The sequence below is a fragment of the Sinocyclocheilus rhinocerous genome, unplaced genomic scaffold (genome assembly GCF_001515625.1).
Source record: "Sinocyclocheilus rhinocerous isolate Xijiao unplaced genomic scaffold, SAMN03320098_v1.1 scaffold422, whole genome shotgun sequence".
Taxonomy (NCBI): domain Eukaryota; kingdom Metazoa; phylum Chordata; class Actinopteri; order Cypriniformes; family Cyprinidae; genus Sinocyclocheilus; species Sinocyclocheilus rhinocerous.
The window spans coordinates 27,457-46,378 of NW_015639767.1; the positions used below are offsets into that span (position 1 = coordinate 27,457).

General features: G+C 39.9%; 1 pseudogene; it reads left to right on the forward strand.

Moving 5' to 3' along the window:
• LOC107751688 (uncharacterized) overlaps window positions 1-18,922 on the forward strand; it is a 92,232-nt pseudogene that overhangs the window by 19,901 nt on the left and 53,409 nt on the right.

Genomic DNA, 18,922 nt, shown 5'->3' on the forward strand with positions numbered 1-18,922 from the left:
CTGAAGTAACTACCCTCAGCTTCGCCATAGTAGAGACGTTGCACAGACAAGTAAGCTAAGCGAGTTAAGCAGTCATTTAATACGGACTTGGGCTAATTGTAGTGTTCCAATAAACCATGTTAAAACTATTCTTCTAGTATTATGCATTTATTTTTCGTTTAATATAATTTCTGAACAGAACTTAGCATAGTGAAATAATTTAGCCACGGAGTGGTGTTTTTGATCAGTGGAGCGGGAGTGGGAAATGGTGAACTCGGAGCGGAGTGATTATTGAATGCTTGGAGCGTGGAGGGGAAATTGTTGCTGCTCCACTCCGCTCACATACTCAGGTCCACATGAACATGTTTGTGTATCTTGTAAGACATGGATGCCATCGACCAATTATGTTTGAGCACATATTAGATGGGGTTAGCGGAGGCCGATCGGAATGAAACCCGGTGGGCCTGCTTTACTCATGGCCCTAAAGGTCTGTGAGAAATTTGAAAGACATCTGCCACTGCGGGGCTATATTGCATTTTTCTAGTGTGTAAACGATTGTATATTGCATGATTTTTCACACATACAATATTCATATCATATGTTAGATCTCATTCTGAACAACTTCAAGAACCACTGCTGTACATTTGTTGTTAATTATTCAAGATTATTTAAAAAACGTACTTTTGCGAACTAGTCCTAGTTTGTTTTTCTTTTTTTTTTCTTTTTTCTTTTGCTTAACCTCAAGAAGACCACTGCAGTACAATTCCTTGGACTATAGGGGGAAAAAGTTAAATTTTACACTTTGGTTAGCTGTAACAGGGTCATTTAGAAAATGAGCGTGCCCAAATATACGCAAAAGCCTATAATTCCTTAAATTCACAAATTAGGTGAGCACATGCAGCATATCATTCTAAAGAAGCTTGCCAACTTTTATTGGGATCGGACTATAGGTGGTGCTATAACATCCAAAAATACATAAATAATAAAAAAAAAAATTTAAATAAAAAACAACAACATATTTCTTTGGTAAATTACCTGAAATTACAAAAATGCCCTTTTTTAAATCATTGATTTAGGTAGTTACAGGCTTGCTGAATAATATGTAATGTCTTTTTTTATGTGCTTAAATGCCTTAAAGCGCTTGAACCCTGGTAATTGCTGCTTGCAGCTATATATATATATATATCATTTATCTTTTTTTTTTAAGTTTTAGTGTTGTGGCACAGACTCTGCCAATTAAGTCTCTTTTTCATATTTGTGAAGTTCCTGCTTCTCTGAGCTGTAGATCCTGAACTGAGAGACTGAAGAGTGTCATTGTTCTCTACAGGTTGAGTAATTGTGGAGTCACAGATGAAGGTTGTGCAGCTCTGGCTTCAGCTCTGAGATCAAACCCCTCACACCTGAGAGATCTGTATCTGTCTAGAAATAAATTAGGAGACTCAGGAGTGAATCTGCTCTCTGATCTACTGAAGGATCCTTACTGTAACCTGGAGACACTGTCGTAAGATTGTATAAATGCGTAAACATTTTTTGTACTTTTTCCTCTTATGAAGAATGAACTACATTAATCCAAAAACTAAAAAAAGTGTCTGGTCCTATAATTGAAGATGTTTAATCGTTAGTTTAATCGAAAAATTTAAAAAAAATATTTCTTTGATATTGAAATGAACCTGCACTTTAGACTGAATCTGTTGATCATGCCATGGATTAAGTCTGTTTCTGATTATGAAGTTTCTGCTGATCTGAGCTGTAGATCCTGAACTGAGAGACTGAAGAGTGTCATTGTTCTCTACAGGTTGTATGATTGTGGAGTCACAGATGAAGGTTGTGCTGCTCTGGCTTCAGCTCTGAGATCAAACCCCTCACACCTGAGAGAACTGTATCTCTCTGAAAATAAACTAGGACACACAGCAGTGAATCTGCTCTGTGATCTACTGAAGGATCTTCGCTGTAAACTGGAAACACTGTCGTAAGTTTGTATAAATGTGTCAACATTCTCTTTCATTTCCCCCTTATGATTTGTGAACAAAATTAAACCCAAGACTAAAGTGTCCTTTCATATAACTGAAGAGGGTGTTTAATATTTAAGAGACTGTCTGACATGGTAAAATTATCTTTACGGTAAGTATAAACATTGGATGATGTGTAAAGATGTTATATCTCAAAGGTCTTCAACCCTGCTCCTGGGGATCCACTGTCCTGCAGAGTTTAGTTCCAACCCTAATCAAACTCACCTGAAACAGCTAATCAAGCTCTTCAGGTCACATTAAAATACACTTGCAGGTGTGCTGAAGCAGGTTGGAAAGAAACTTTGCAGGACAGTGGGGCGCCAGGAGGATGGTTGAAGACCCTATATCAGCTTTATTTTGGGATACTGACATAAAAAAAAAATTATATTCTTAGGTTTTTTTTCTTTCTTTTTCTGATGCTTAAATGAACCTGCACCCTAGATTGGACCGGTTAATCATGCCGGGGATTGCATCTCTCTTTCTGATTGTGAAGTTTGTGCTTATCTGTGCAGTAGATCTTGAACTGAGAGACTGAAGTGTGTTATTGTTCTCTACAGGTTGAATAAATGTGGTCTCACACGTCAAGGTTGTGCTGCTCTGACTTCAGCTCGAAAATCCTCTTCACGCCTGAGAGAACTGAATCTGTTTGAAAATAACTAAGGGACTCCTAACTAAGTTTTACTCTGGTCTGAAGGGTTTTTAACCATTATAACCAGAAGACACGTTTATAGTAAAAATTAAGTATATTAATGTTTCTTTTTATTTTGAAACAATACAATATTTCACTTTTATCATTGACTATACATGCACCCTGCGATTAAACGTTACCTCATGTGTAAACACAATATTTGGCTCAAATTGATGCAGTTAAGCTCATAATTGCAGTAACCAATCATAGTAAATGATGTGGCATATGCTGATTTTAATCGCAACAAACAGGCATCTTTTTTTAATCCTCATCTTCATCCAGAGATCGTGTAAAGATTATGATGGCAGCATAAGCAACCCCGCTTGCAGCGGCATTGCATCTAATTTGGATGTTCATCATAGCGCTGTATAACCATCCAATACGTCCATAGAAATGTGTTTTGCATTCGACTTAAGTAGATTAAAACAGTGGCCTGTAACACAACTACTCTATGTGAGTTCATCATTTGTGATGTGCATTGGGATTTGTGAATTAACGGTGGCAGGTTGTATGATTGTGGAGTCACAGATGAAGGTTGTGCTGCTCTGGCTTCAGCTCTGAGATCAAACCCCTCACACCTGAGAGAACTGTATCTCTCTGAAAATAAACTAGGACACACAGCAGTGAATCTGCTCTGTGATCTACTGAAGGATCTTCGCTGTAAACTGGAAACACTGTCGTAAGTTTGTATAAATGTGTCAACATTCTCTTTCATTTCCCCCTTATGATTTGTGAACAAAATTAAACCCAAGACTAAAGTGTCCTTTCATATAACTGAAGAGGGTGTTTAATATTTAAGAGACTGTCTGACATGGTAAAATTATCTTTACGGTAAGTATAAACATTGGATGATGTGTAAAGATGTTATATCTCAAAGGTCTTCAACCCTGCTCCTGGGGATCCACTGTCCTGCAGAGTTTAGTTCCAACCCTAATCAAACTCACCTGAAACAGCTAATCAAGCTCTTCAGGTCACATTAAAATACACTTGCAGGTGTGCTGAAGCAGGTTGGAAAGAAACTTTGCAGGACAGTGGGGCGCCAGGAGGATGGTTGAAGACCCTATATCAGCTTTATTTTGGGATACTGACATAAAAAAAAAATTATATTCTTAGGTTTTTTTTCTTTCTTTTTCTGATGCTTAAATGAACCTGCACCCTAGATTGGACCGGTTAATCATGCCGGGGATTGCATCTCTCTTTCTGATTGTGAAGTTTGTGCTTATCTGTGCAGTAGATCTTGAACTGAGAGACTGAAGTGTGTTATTGTTCTCTACAGGTTGAATAAATGTGGTCTCACACGTCAAGGTTGTGCTGCTCTGACTTCAGCTCGAAAATCCTCTTCACGCCTGAGAGAACTGAATCTGTTTGAAAATAACTAAGGGACTCCTAACTAAGTTTTACTCTGGTCTGAAGGGTTTTTAACCATTATAACCAGAAGACACGTTTATAGTAAAAATTAAGTATATTAATGTTTCTTTTTATTTTGAAACAATACAATATTTCACTTTTATCATTGACTATACATGCACCCTGCGATTAAACGTTACCTCATGTGTAAACACAATATTTGGCTCAAATTGATGCAGTTAAGCTCATAATTGCAGTAACCAATCATAGTAAATGATGTGGCATATGCTGATTTTAATCGCAACAAACAGGCATCTTTTTTTAATCCTCATCTTCATCCAGAGATCGTGTAAAGATTATGATGGCAGCATAAGCAACCCCGCTTGCAGCGGCATTGCATCTAATTTGGATGTTCATCATAGCGCTGTATAACCATCCAATACGTCCATAGAAATGTGTTTTGCATTCGACTTAAGTAGATTAAAACAGTGGCCTGTAACACAACTACTCTATGTGAGTTCATCATTTGTGATGTGCATTGGGATTTGTGAATTAACGGTGGTAAAGATAACCACACTTCTTGGTGATTAATCAGAATAATGAAAATTACCTTCCAGTTATGAGGCAATATTTGACTCCTTAGTGATTTGTTTGGGCATTTTTTTAACCTTTGCAATGGCTTTTTTCTCACCTTGTTAAAAGTATGTCATCCTTTATGTCAAATTCATACATTTATACTCATAAACTTTTTCAATTTTTATTAACAAATAACAATAAATTAAATTAGAATAATAAGACACAATCAGGATGAATATGTTACCAATCAAATTAAATCAGTATCAACTAAATTAATCTTTGCACTACAGAGGTGCACAGAAGAACTGTATAGACCGCTTACGGTACACTTACATCATCCGCCGGAACGACGTTCTATTGTGAACGCGTGTACAACAGTTACCAGAAGCTAGAGATTACAGTTTATAAAATTTTCAATATGGATATTTTTCTTACAAAAACGCATCGATTCGCTTCAGGAGGCCTTTATTCATCCCCCGGAGCCATTTGAGGCACTTTTTATTATGGATGGATGTTTAGGATTATTGAAAAACACCCACTCAATGCCATTATAAAGCTTGGAAGAGCCAGCACATTTTTTAATATAACAACGATTGGATTCGTCTGAAAGAATAAAATCATATACACCTAGGATGGCTTGAGGGTGAGTAAATCATGGGGTAATTTTCATTTTTGGGTGAACTATCCCTTTAATGCTGATTTGTTTTGTTGTGTAACAGTGCCCGTGTGTCATCAGCTGCTGCTCCGAGCTTCTCTGACACCATCGCTCGACTGCCCTGTCTCTGTGTCTACCTAAAAATCATTAGGATATTAAGTAAAGATCATGTTCTGTGAAGATATTTTGTAAATTTCCTACTGTAAGTCACATATATGATGTGTAGTGACATGCAAATATAAATAATCCTGGTAGCACAGATAACGGAAAATATGGTGTCCAGCCAAGTATATAATAGACATGCTTGGTGACATGAGTAAGCAGAGCTTGACAGCCAAAGCTGTTTGAGGGTCAGTGTGTAAGATGTGATGAAGGATTGAATGTCAAGGGAATCAAAATGAGCAGCAAACAGCAACGGTGTTTTTACTGTATATTGATGCTGTATGATCAGGATATTTTTTCTGATTGAGAAGTTCCTGCTGATCTGAGCTTAAGATTCTGAACTAAGAGACTGAAGAGTGTCATTGTTCTCTACAGGTTGAGTTATTGTGGAGTCACAGATGAAGGTTGTGCTGCTCTGGCTTCAGCTCTGAGATCAAACCCCTCACACCTGAGATAACTAAATCTGACTGGAAATGAACTAGGATCATTAGAAGTGAATCTGCTCTCTGATGGACTGACGGATCCTCACTGTAAACTAGAGAAACTATGGTAAGATTGTAAAAAAAAAAGTGTCAGCAGCCTCCTCCATTTTCCTCCTATGGTGAACAATGAACAAAATGAAAAAGCTGAAAAGACAACTTCAGGTAACTTAAAAGGATATCATTTTAATTTTCATTATACAGGGCTGTTGAATGCTTGATTCTGTTTGGTTGTGGAATGCTCTAATGTTTGCTATTTAGGGGCCAAGCACCGAAGGTGTGTAGCCACCTATTGTATCCGTTGGTGTTCTTATTATTGGGGGCCAAGCACCGAAGGTGCGAAGGCACCTATTGTATCCGTTGGGATTCTTATTATTAGGGGCCAAGTACCAAAGGTGTGTAGGCACCTATTGTATCCGTTAGGATTCTTCTTCATCTTCCGCTCTTGAGTCTATGGCAGCCCATAGAACCGCTTGTGGGAAAGTTGTGAAATTTGGCACACTGATAGAGGACAGTCTGGTCTATCCCCATAGCAAATGTGGAGTCTCTAATTCAATCCCTCTAGCGCCACCAACTGTCCAAAGTTGCACTCATGTTTATGCTAATAACTTTTGAACCGTAAGGTCTAGAAGAAAAAATATTTTTTCCTCTGAATCATTGGCTCATGCCGAGTCAAATGGACACAAAAATGTTAAAATCATAAGGTCTAGTTTTTTCCCCTTATTTTAATTAGTTCGAAAAACCTACTTTTTCAAACTCGTCCTAGACAGTTTGTCTAATTTTCACCAAAATTGGCTCAGATCATCTTCAGACCATGCTGGAAAAAAGTTATGGAATTCAAGTTGATCAGTCAAACCGTTCTGGAATAACGTGCGAACGAATTCAACGAAGAGCACTTAAAAATGCATGTGAGGCTATATCTCCCCAACAGTCCATGTGCACACACACAGTAGTGAACACACACCCGAAGCAGTGGGCAGCCATATTGTTGCGGCGCCCTGGGAGCAGTTGGGCTTTTGGTGCCTTGCTCAAGGGTCTCACCTCAGTCGTGGTATTGAGGGTGGAAGAGAGCACTGGTCATTCACTCCCCCCACCTACAATTCCTGCCGGTACTGAGACTTGAACCCGCAACCTTTGACTCTCTAACCTTTAGGCCATGACTGCCCAATAAGTGCGCCCAATGTGGGGCTCAAACCCATGACCCAGAGATTAAGAGTCTCATGCTGTTATTACTCCATTACATTTCTCTGTCCACTTTCTTCAGTTCTCTGTCACGCTCTTCTTGTCTTCTTTCACTTCATCCTTTGCTGTCGCTCTCTTACTCTGTTCTCCTCTATGGTGTCGGCATCCCTTCCCTCCATTAACCACTTCTCATCTCTTGATGTTAATGAAGCTACTGACACTCTGCTCCACTTTAACATCCTTCTCTTGACAATATCTGTCCTTTCACCTCCAGTCCAGCAAGTGAAATACCCTCAGTCTCTGGATCCCAGATGCTCTTCACGACCATCAATCAAGCTCAGAGCTGCTGAGAGGAAAGGACACAAAACCAAGCTGACCTGAGCAAGTATCACTCTCTCCTGTCAACTTTCTCCTCTAGTGTTTCTGCTGCCAAGCAAGCTTGGAGAAAACGGCAGTTTGCACTCTGAAACCACATGCTATGATTGAAAACTCAGCTGCTTCTGGAGGATTACCTGTTTTCAGAATCAGAATCAGAATGAACTTTATTGCCAGGTATGTTTACACATACGAGGAATTTGTTTTCGTGACAGAAGCTTCCACATTGTAACAGAATGACAGTGACAGAACAAAAAAACACAGATAAAAAAAAATAGAACAAGTAAAATAAGGAATTAAAAATATATAAATCGACAATTGTATGTACAGGTATAGAATAATAGACAGTTGTATGTACAGGTATATTATGTGCAAATTGAAATATAGACTGAGTATGTGTGCGCAGCTCCCCCGACTACAATATCCAGCAAAACGTCAGAATAATCGAAAACCGGTGAAATATCGGGTGGTGTGTACTTCCGAATGTCCAGCAATTTCGTCTCTGGTGAAACTGATTGCAGGGATATAACTAAAGACAGGATAAACTAACAAAAACATAAAAACAACTGCGGAGCACGCCACGGAGGCAGCAATCAGCGTCGGCGCCATCGTGCGTTTTTGGATCTGTTTCATGTTTATGCCTTAAATCTTTTTCACCATTATTGGACTACTTGGTTAAGTATTACCCCTTGCTTCTGGTCTGGACATTCAGTGTTGTTTTTTTCTTTGTCTTGAATATTTTGCTAATATACCTTGAATGTTATTTGGCTTATGCCTGCCTCTATGTTTTTATTCTATGAGAGAAACTTTTATTTATTTTTGATTGTCACAACACATTCAGAGTGTTTGGGTTTTGTGGTAACACGTGGTTTACTGATGTTAGCAAGCCAAGTTTGTAACAGCCTGTTCCTTTTAGATGAAGTAATGTTGCCTCCAGCTCATCCTTGTAAAGACCGTCTACACAGAGTTTTTCAATAACATTAAAATCTGGGGACTTTGAAGGCCAGTGGAAAACCTTCACTTTTTATTTCTTGAGAAAGTTCATGGCAGATTTTGAGGTATGTTTAGTGTGGTTGTCTTGCTGAAATAACCAACTTCTCTTCAGTTTGTAGAATATTAGCTTCCAGAATTTGTTGGTGTTTAGTAGCATCCATTCTTCCCGTTACCTTAACAATATTTCCAGTGCTGGTAGCAGCTGTATAAACCCTAAAGCAAAAGAGATCCATTCTCGTGTTTAACAACTGACAATGTGTTCCTTGTCCCTTCTTTCTTCAAACAAAGCTGTGGTGATTGATGCCAACAAGTTCAATTTTTACTTCATCAGACCACAGCACTTGCTTCCAGAAGGTCTCTGGCTTATCTAAGTGTTATTTTGCAGTCCTCAGATGTGGGTTTGTGTTGAGATTGCTGGTAACGCTTCAGTTTGATTCCACTGGGCCACAAACACAATGCACACGGCTTTGTTTTATAGATTGGCTTCTTGTAAAAGCTGTTTGTGTCAGTATTCAGTCTGGAGATGCTGTCATGTGTCAGAAGGCTCCTCCCCATCAATACACAGCTGACCTGCCTTTTTTTAAATTATTTATTTACTTCCGATTAATGCTTTGCTTGTACAGCCTGACACTGATAAACAGGGGCCCGTTCTTCGTACATCGCTTATTACATCCGAGATGAAATGTCACATCCAAGATGATATCATCGGGCTAATCAGGATCTGGCTAATTCGGTTCTTCGAACGCAGCTGTTGTTGATGATTAGTATGGCTGGATTGAGTTATCTGAGATAATTGCACATTCATGGGTTGGTTTAAAATGGGCTATGTATCGATATTCGAAACCACGATCAGCAATGCAGCGATTGGCTGGTGGCAAGACAGCAACGTAATGACATCATATAATTAAAAAAGACACCTGACGAAAAACTTGACAAATTTCTGGACATTTATAAGGAAGCAGCCAAGCGAACAAAACTTCATAAATGTTATAATAGATAAATGAAATGTGTGTTTTTTTTTTTTACATGATTCCCAATTATTTATATTCACGATTTCTAATTTTTGTACAGGCTTTACATTTTTATTTCAATATAGTAATTAGCAATTCATTAAATTTTATATTTGCGCACATGACCTGCATAATAAATACAGGAAACATAAATGTTACAAATATAAGTTGATTTGTGCATGATTTGTTTCTTCTGTTTGTTTCAGCTGGATTTGACTGTCCAGTCTGCTCAAAGTTTGTCTGTTCTGATGAAATAGATCAGTGATCCTCAAATCTGGCTCGTGAGATCCACTTTCCTGCAGAGTTTAGCTCTAACCCTAATCAAACACACCTGAGCATGCTAATCAATGTCTTCAGGATCATTAGAAAATCACAGCTAGGTTTATTTGATTAGGGTTGGCGCTAAACTCTGCAGGAAAGTGGATCTCGCGAGCCAGATTTGAGGATCACTGAAATAGATTTGCTCATGTGTTTCTCCAAACCCAGACTCCATTATAACGGTAAGAATAATCTTCACTGTCACACACTGACCGCAGCAGGTCACTCTCTTTCTGTCCAATTAGATCATTGGCCTGTTCCTGCACTCTTGGGCTCTCAAACAGAGTAAAAAAGAAAAAAGAAAAAACCTGAAGACTAAACTTATTTCCTGCTGGACAGCTATTAGCTCCACTGACAAACTTGTTTGTCCTCCACCGTCTATTTTAATGCTGATTTGTTTTGTTGTGTAACAGCGCCCCGTGTGTCATCAGCTGCTGCTCTGAGCTTCTCTGATGCTGATAGTGATGTTGTGATGTTTTCTCTTTCTGTAGATGATGTTTTGTCCCGGGACTCTGGCGAGTGTTCGATATGTCTGGATGACATGGTTCAGGGGGACACCATCGCTCGACTGCCCTGTCTCTGTGTCTACCACAAAGGGTTTGAAAAACATTCACTATCACAGTCATACACACACACATACCTGCTGTCGTCTGTGGAAATCAGCTCATCTTCTGCTCCTCCAGGTGTGTTGATGTGCAGAACATCCCATAGATTAGCATTAAAACAGATCAGGTGTTGTGATTCTTCTTCTTCTTTGTGTGTGTGATTTAAATTTTCTTGGGTACTGGATAACATAGGGCCTGAAAAGACACACACACACAAACACGCACACACACGCGCACACACACAGACACGCACACACACACACACACAGACACAGACGCACACACAGACACACACACACAGACACACACACACACACATACACACACACACACACACACACACAGACATACATACTGTACATACATACATGCATATATATGTGTGTGACTTTTCAGGCCCTATTTTATCCAGTACCCTATTCCACACAAAACTGCATATTTTTTCACCTGCAGATATTTCCAGTAAAGAAGACCAGCAGAAAAGGGCTCTTGGACATCGGTGACGTGCATCAGCACTTACACTCAAAAAATCTTCTCTAAATGGGAACTGAACAAAGCCTGTACTCGTGTCTTTTTCATAACACGTTTATGAACTGGATGAGCTGGATTTTTTCTCTCCAAACAAGACTGGCAACTTCTGCTGCCAGAAGTGAAAGCATTTTAAGAGCTTTACCGTGTGCCATTTTACACCAGGACATTATAAGATGCTTTAAATCAGAAAAAAACAAAAATCAAAGTGTTAAATAGTAATTTGTAGTTGCCTCTACAGGAATTTACATGGTGGGGAAACACTTGAAGAGAATCTACGAACATGGGAACCTGTGTGATTTTGATCAAAGTGATTGAACATTAGTCAGGTGAGCTGCTTTTAAGTGATTTCCTCCTTAACTAAAGTAACCATGAAAAGAAGGTATTTAAAAAAGAAAAAACATGAAGTATTTAAACATGGATTTCTCATGTCAAATGTTCTTATTGGTGGAGATGTAAGTCATATTATATTCTTGAGTATAGGTACAGAGTAGGAAACATCACTTTGAAAAAATCCAAATGTTGTAGAAGAAACAATTTTGAAAACATATGGGTGTGGGTTATATTAATAGTAATGTAATATGTAGACATCTGTTTACATTTTGTATGTGCATTTATTTTGTTAATCAAATTTACTGAAATATATGATTTTGTAATCCTTTATGGAAAAAAATGCTTATCCATTCCACACTTATTTCATTTTAAGCATTTTAATTAAACAATTAAATAAAAGGTAAACAAATAGGAAACAGCAATCATGCTGGAAAAAAATATTAAAGTGTAAACTTCAAGTAAATTACCAATGACATTTAAATACATTGTCAGTGTTTCTGACTCATCAGACGTACCTGTGCGGCTGAATCAATCATGGAGGACAAAGAAACATTTGACGATGGAGGTTTTTCTCCAGGATGCAGGTAATTCAAAATCTTTACATGATTTAATGTTATAGAAATTACATTGTGTGTCTTATAATAGGGCAGTTGTGCCAGTGTTGAGAAGATATGGTTTTCTCATATTTCTACTTATGAGTTAGGATGCAGTGGTCTCTGTAACATTTTCCTTGTGCGGTGTCATCACTCTTCAACATTTCTAAAGTTTCTCTTGACTCGACAAAATTCTGTTCAAAGTTTATCTACATGTAAAATCAACTATATGAATTATTGCCTTTATTCTATCATCTCTTTTCTGTTGTCTTTGTTCTATTCATTTTGGTTCCACAGGCAGAGGTCAAACTCACCGGAGCCCAGATGTATGTCCATGATGAGTGACCAGTCTAAGGAAAACATAGTAACATTTAAAGGAAAACGCACATCTAATCTGAGGTACAACATTTCTGTCTAGATAGAAAGGTAGATAGATTCTCTGCTATGTTTATCTACATGTAAAATTAAACTAATTAATTATTTTCTCTGCTCTATATTGTTTTATCTCTTTTTTTTATTAAACTCTGTTTCACAGACATTTATCCATGAACAGTGATTGTTCTAAAGAGAACATAATAACATTTGAAGAAAAACACACATCACCTGATCTGAGGTATAACATTTCATTCTGTCAGGTGGATTGAAGTCAAGGAAGAATAGCTGTAGGGAGTTAAAGAAGGAAATCCCCCAAGTTTTTTTTTTTTTTTAATCTGTGTAATTCAAACCATCAACTAAAGCCCTGCACGGGCTTCAAATCTAGGCCCTAGCCCGACCCTTGTCCGACAGCTTATCAAAATTCTCAACCCGAGTGCAACTGGAGCATGTGCTGTTTCAGTTTTGTTTTTAATATCAAAGTGGTTATATTTATTTTTCTTTATTAGAAAAAGTTAATTTAGAAAAATGTTTGGAGCATTTTTTGTTTGTTAAATTCCAGTTTTTGTTTTTTAAAGTGACAGCATCCGACAGTGAGTTGACCACACGTTTGATCAATTTAACTTCTCAAATCAACATTTGATTGACTTCAATAAAATCCATAGATATAAAACACTTAAAAACAAGCAAATCACAAAGTTAGTTCAAACATTAACCTAGATAAATGTGTGCTGTTAGGTGCATATCCAAGTGTGAAGTGTGGAAGCTAAAGCATGCATTGTTTCTTTATTAAACTCTGTTTCACAGACCTTTGTCCATGAGAAGTGACTGTTCTAAGGACAACATAACATTTGAAGAAAAACACACATCAACTGATCTGAGGTATAACATTTCATTCTGTAAGGTGGATTGAAGTTAAGGCTTTGTAGGGAGTGAAAGAATGAAATCCCTCAAGTTTTAAAAAATCTATGCAGTTCAAACCATCAACCGAACATCAATTACTAATTTAACCCTTGTATCACTTGTTTAGAAGGGCTTTTAAGCTTTCTATCAAATGCAACAATTCAGCTAGAATGGATCTTTTATATTTGCTTTGCATTGCCTCTTTGGATCTGGGTTTTCCTAATTGCATAATTCACAGAAAGGGGTTTCCCAGGTTTGTAGATATGGTCGCATCTGAAGTGATATCTTGTGAAGCCAATAACAAATGATGCATTTGACTGATGAGCAGAAGTCAGGCAGGGTCTCATAGGTAATTGAAGTTTGCAGTGGGGCAAAGACCAGAGTCAAAAACTAAGGATTCACTGGAAAACTTAGAAATGAGACTCTCAGCGAAAAGAAAATAAAAGGTGAGAAAAAAGGCTAGATGAGTGTGGAGACCAGGTGGATGTTTAAACTTAGTTCCTCTGACTTTAATAAAAAAAAAGAAAAAAAGAAAATAAGACTAGACTTCATCATGCTGCTGGACTAAACTCGTCTGATGATTTGTTTGTGTCATCTTGTTTTAAAGGGGTGCTATTATGCTTTTTCACTTTTTGAATTTTAGTCAGTGTGTAGTGTGTATGTTTGGGTATAAAAAAGGTCTACAAAGTTACAAATCTCAAAGTTCACTCCAAAGGGAAATATTTCGTTTTTTAAAAAATCCCTTTTCAAGAACTACAACGAACGGTTCGTTTGGACTACAGCGTTTTTTTTCCGGGTTTTGGGATGTCACAAAGCGGCCCGTTAGAATATCATTAAAATAATTCCCGCCTACGGAAATTCGAATGGTTGGGGGGTGGGGAGGGGCGAGGTCGTGGTTAGAACGCTTGGTTGAGTGCGTCAGACAAGAAAATGAAGAAGAGCTGCTGTAGCATCAAGTTTTCGCCATGTCCGTCCATATCTGTGCATGCAAAGGTTCTGCGCAATCCTCTTATTCAATATTCTCGGGGTCTGAATCTGGCACAAATTGATATGGCAATATTGATGCCATCCTTAACTATACCGGAGCAGACGGAACTTTGGCAAGGGGCGGGGCAGTACTGAAACACCGTCTAAGCTGTTCGCCAATCACAATGCACTAGGACAGCTAACCAGTCACAACACATTTCATTTTTCGGGTGGCGGGCCTTCATCAAACCCGGAACTAATCGAGCCGTTTGTGCCAGGCTGGGGAGAAAGGTATTTTAATAATGTAAATTATGTGAAAAATAATGCGTTTTTCAAACCACCAAGCATGAGGGCATGTTCTAGTACAAAACCCCCAAAACAAAGAGAGCATAATAGGACCCCTTTAAACTCTGCTGGTTGACCAACCCTCAGGTGTTTTGATCAGTGACATTGTCTATAGTTCAGAGTAACCATATTCTCCTCCCCTCACATTAATCAACATTCTGTTTTATTAGTCACATTGTTCATTCAGTTTCCCACTTTTTCATATTATAATTCAGTCCTGCTTTTTATAATCAGCAGAAATTATGTTTTATTAACAAAGTTCGGGAGGAGCACGTTCACATAATTAACCCAGCCAATTCATCATCAACAATTACACCATCTATCCTATCAGCTCGAGAGAGAACTTCTATAAATAGCCCAAGCCATCTTACCTTCATGCTCTCTACAGTATTTCAGCATTCGGTTCGCTCCTTTTGCTTTTTTATCACAGACCCAATTATTTCCTGTCCAACAACGAGACCGATACGGGGGATTTTTCAGATCCTCCGCCGCAATTTTCCGGCCTCATGATCACTCCTTCTCTGCCAGACACTCATCGCCACCGCCGCTCTTCTCGACCAGCCACTCACTCTCCACGACGCCGAGGCTTAACCTCGCCTCCACTGGCGAGACTTCCAACTTCCCCGGCATCCTCGTATCATTCAGCCGTACCAGCAACTCCTCCGATCGGAAAGTGGACAGTATTTAAGTGCGAGGCAAACGCTGATTAATTCCAACGCACCGTTATCGCGGAGGGTAAACAAAGCGGATCTGTACGATCTATTCGTCACCCTGCAAATTAGCTAACCTCACTCCTAAATCCACTGCAAAGCCCCGAGTTCGCCTCGCTCGACACCACCATCGTCCCACACAAGACCCGGCTCTCCTCAAGCGCTGGGTCGCTGCAGCAGCAGGCCTTCAACGAGCCTGGGCCGCATCCCAGTTATCACCGCAGCAGCATCACTTGCTTCCCGCTTCGGCTCAGCCTTTCACCGCGGCTCTTCCGGCCGCAGCACTGTATGCAGCCGGGCCTCCAGCTCTCGTAGCAGACGCTAGCTCGAGGCTACCTCCGCTAGCGGCGCAGGCCGTGTTGCAAATTAATTAATTTTCAGGTGAAGTCACTAAAAGCAGGTTTCGTGGCTAAAGTTTGTTAATGCAATATGCGTCACATGACTAAACATGCGTCATCGTTTTCAAAAGCCTCTGTTTCCACAGTCCATACTACAACGTGAAAACAGCATTTCAAATTTATTCGCTCTGGAGAGCATTTCAAAAGCTCTGTTTTCCTGGACTCCTTGTCTTAGTGGAGAGGAAAAGATGCGTTTTCAACGGAAACATATTAATGTGTACAAGGCTTGAGGAATTGCCAAATCTAGCAACAAATTGCTAAGTCGGCAACACTGCAGGCTACCCAGGCATTTCAGCTTGTCCCGCCAAATGTCACTAACCCTTCCACTTTCCCTCGGCCTACAGCTACAGCAGCCGAAGCAAGCATCTCAGTCTTTCCCTCCTGTTACTTCTAACCCCCTTTTTCCTTTCAGTGGCCTCAAGCTTCCATAGCAGACGCTATCGTGAGGCTGCCTCCGCTAGCGGCACAGGCTACACAGGCTCTTTAGGATGTCACGAACCCCACTTACTTCCCGTGGCCTAGAGGCTACCTCCGCCAGCAACACAGGCCCACACATCTCAGTCGTTTCCTCCCATTACTAATAACGCCTTTTGTCTTTTCAGTGGCCACCAGCTCCCATAGGAAACCAAAAATTTTCAACATGTTATCAGAGGATGTTGCTGGATTCTCTCCAATAATTACGCAATCCCTTACCTCATCCACCTTTTAGATGATTTTTTTTTATCATCTCGCCTCCCGGCTCCATCCCAGCCACGCATCTAGGGTTATATAGAGTTATATCGAGTTATATCCTCTAGTCGCTGCAGCGGCCCTGTGGGGGAAAGAATGGTCCACCACCAGCATCGTAGTGCATTGCTATAACAAAGCGGCCGTGCATTGCATCAATAAAGGCCGGTCCCATTCCCCTGCATTAATGCCTTTTCTAAGACATCTCATTTGGACTTCAGCTTGCGACCAATTCATTTTAAATGCGAATCCCGGACCCAAAAAATCTAATAGCTGACACTCTCTCCCGTTCTCTCCCAGGACCCTCCAATCCTACTTAACTGCTTGGAATGGTTTTAATTTTTTTTACCATGCTTACAACCTGCCTTTCCACGATTTTTCCCAGCTCACCATCACCTCATTCATCTCCCATCTCAACGCCAACAAAAAACTCCAAGCCAGCTCCATCAAAGGCTACCTAAGTGGAATTCAATTCAGATAATTAACCCAGCCAATTCATCATCAGCAATTACACCATCTATCCTATCAGCTTGAGAGAGAACTTCTATAAATAGCCCAAGCCATCTTAACTTCATGCTCTCTACAGTATTTCAGCATCCCTCCACCACCCCGAATCCTCACCATCGGCCTGTTTCTACCCCAGCACGGGGAGAAGCACTCGGGGGGAGCACTCTGGGTCTGAGTTAAATGAGCTCGGACCCCTCTCCCCGGACAGCACGCCAAATACGCATACCATTCATCCTGCTTTGTTATCTGTAAGGCGAACTCGTGAAATGATTCATGTCAACATTTGGGAAATTACTTAGCAATCACAAATAAACCAAACAATCATAATCATTTTGATCACAATGAGTAATCCCTGCCTTAATGTGCTTCTGCCTAACTGAATATTTGCTTTACTGGACACTTTTCTATTCTTTTAAAGTCAAATTCAATGGCAGAGATCAAACTCACCGGAGCACAGCTGTGTGTCCATGAAGAGTGAAGTGTCTATGGGAGAGTCAGTAATATTTAATGGGAAAAGCAAATCAAATCTGAGGTACATTTCTAGATTTAGCCTAGATAGAAAGATTGATTACTTTTTCAACTTGCCCCAAATGTTGAATATGTGATAACATCCATGCTTCTGCTACATACATATCAGTGTATCCACACCAGCCAGGGGATGAATGACATCATTAGATTAGCAGGTGTTACTTTACATCACTGTCAATTTTACCTCTTTAATTTATGTTGTAATCTTTTTTTTTTAATCTTTCAGTCATGACTCTCAACTGGTCCAAAGCACATTCAAATCAAATCTGCTGAAGAAGTTTGAGTGTCTGTATGAAGGAATTGCAAAGCAGGGAAACCCAACACTCCTGAATGAGATCTACACAGAGCTCTACATCACAGAGAGTGAAAGTGGAGAGATCAGTAATGAGCATGAGGTGAGACAGATTGAGACACAATCCAGGAGAGCAGCAACAGAAGACACACCAATCAAATGCAGTGACATCTTCAGACCTTTACCTGGACAAGACAAAGCCATCAGAACTGTGCTGACAAAGGGAGTCGCTGGCATTGGAAAAACAGTCTCTGTGCAGAAGTTCATCCTGGACTGGGCTGAAGGGAAAGAGAATCAGGACGTCCAGCTCATATTTCCACTTCCTTTCAGAGAAATCAACTTGACAAATGGAAATATCCGGTGATGAATATAAAGTGTTGTTCATCTTTGATGGTCTGGATGAGTGTTGTCTGTCTCTGGATTTTCAGAGTGATGTGAGGTTGTGTGATATAAGTGAATCAGCCTCAGTGGACGTGCTGCTGATAAACCTCATTGTGGGGAATCTGCTTCCCTCTGCTCTCATCTGGATCACCTCCAGACCAGCAGCAGATGAAGTCATTCCCTCTGAGTGTGTCCATCGAGTGACAGAGGTACTAGGCTTCAATGAGCCACAGAAGGCCAATACAATCATCAGACAACTGAAGTCATCCAGGAGCCTCCACATCATGTGCCACATTCCAGTGTTCTGAGTGTTCTGCGCCACTGTTCTAGAGAAGATGTTGAGTGAAGCAGAGAGTGGAGAGATTCCCAAGACTCTCAAGACTCTCAACACACACTTCCTGCTCATTCAGACCAACATCAAACATGAGAAGGACTATGAGAAGAAAGTCAAAGATGAAGACATGATTGTCAAACTGGGGAAACTGGCCTTTCAGCAGCTTTTGAAAGGCAACCTGATCTTCTATGAGGAAGACCTGAGAGAGTGTGGCATTGATGTGACAGAAGCATCAGTGTACTCAGGATTGTGCACTCAGATCTTCAGAGAGGAGTTTGGCTTGTTTCAGGGGAAAGTCTTCTGCTTTGTTCATCTGAGCATTCAGGAACATCTAGCAGCTCTATATGTGCACCTCTCCTGTACAAACCACAACAGAAATGTGTTTGAGCCAATCACCAAACAGAGTTTGTGGTCTAAAGTGAAGGACTGGTTTCAACTCAATTCATCAGAACATGTTTCATTATCTGAGCTGCATCAGAGAGCTGTGGATGAAGCTTTACAGAGTAAGAATGGACATCTGGATCTTTTACTGCGTTTTCTTCTGGGTCTCTCAGTGGAGTCCAATCAGACTCTCTTACGAAAACTACTGACACAGACAGGAAGCTGCTCCTACAACAAAGAGGAAACA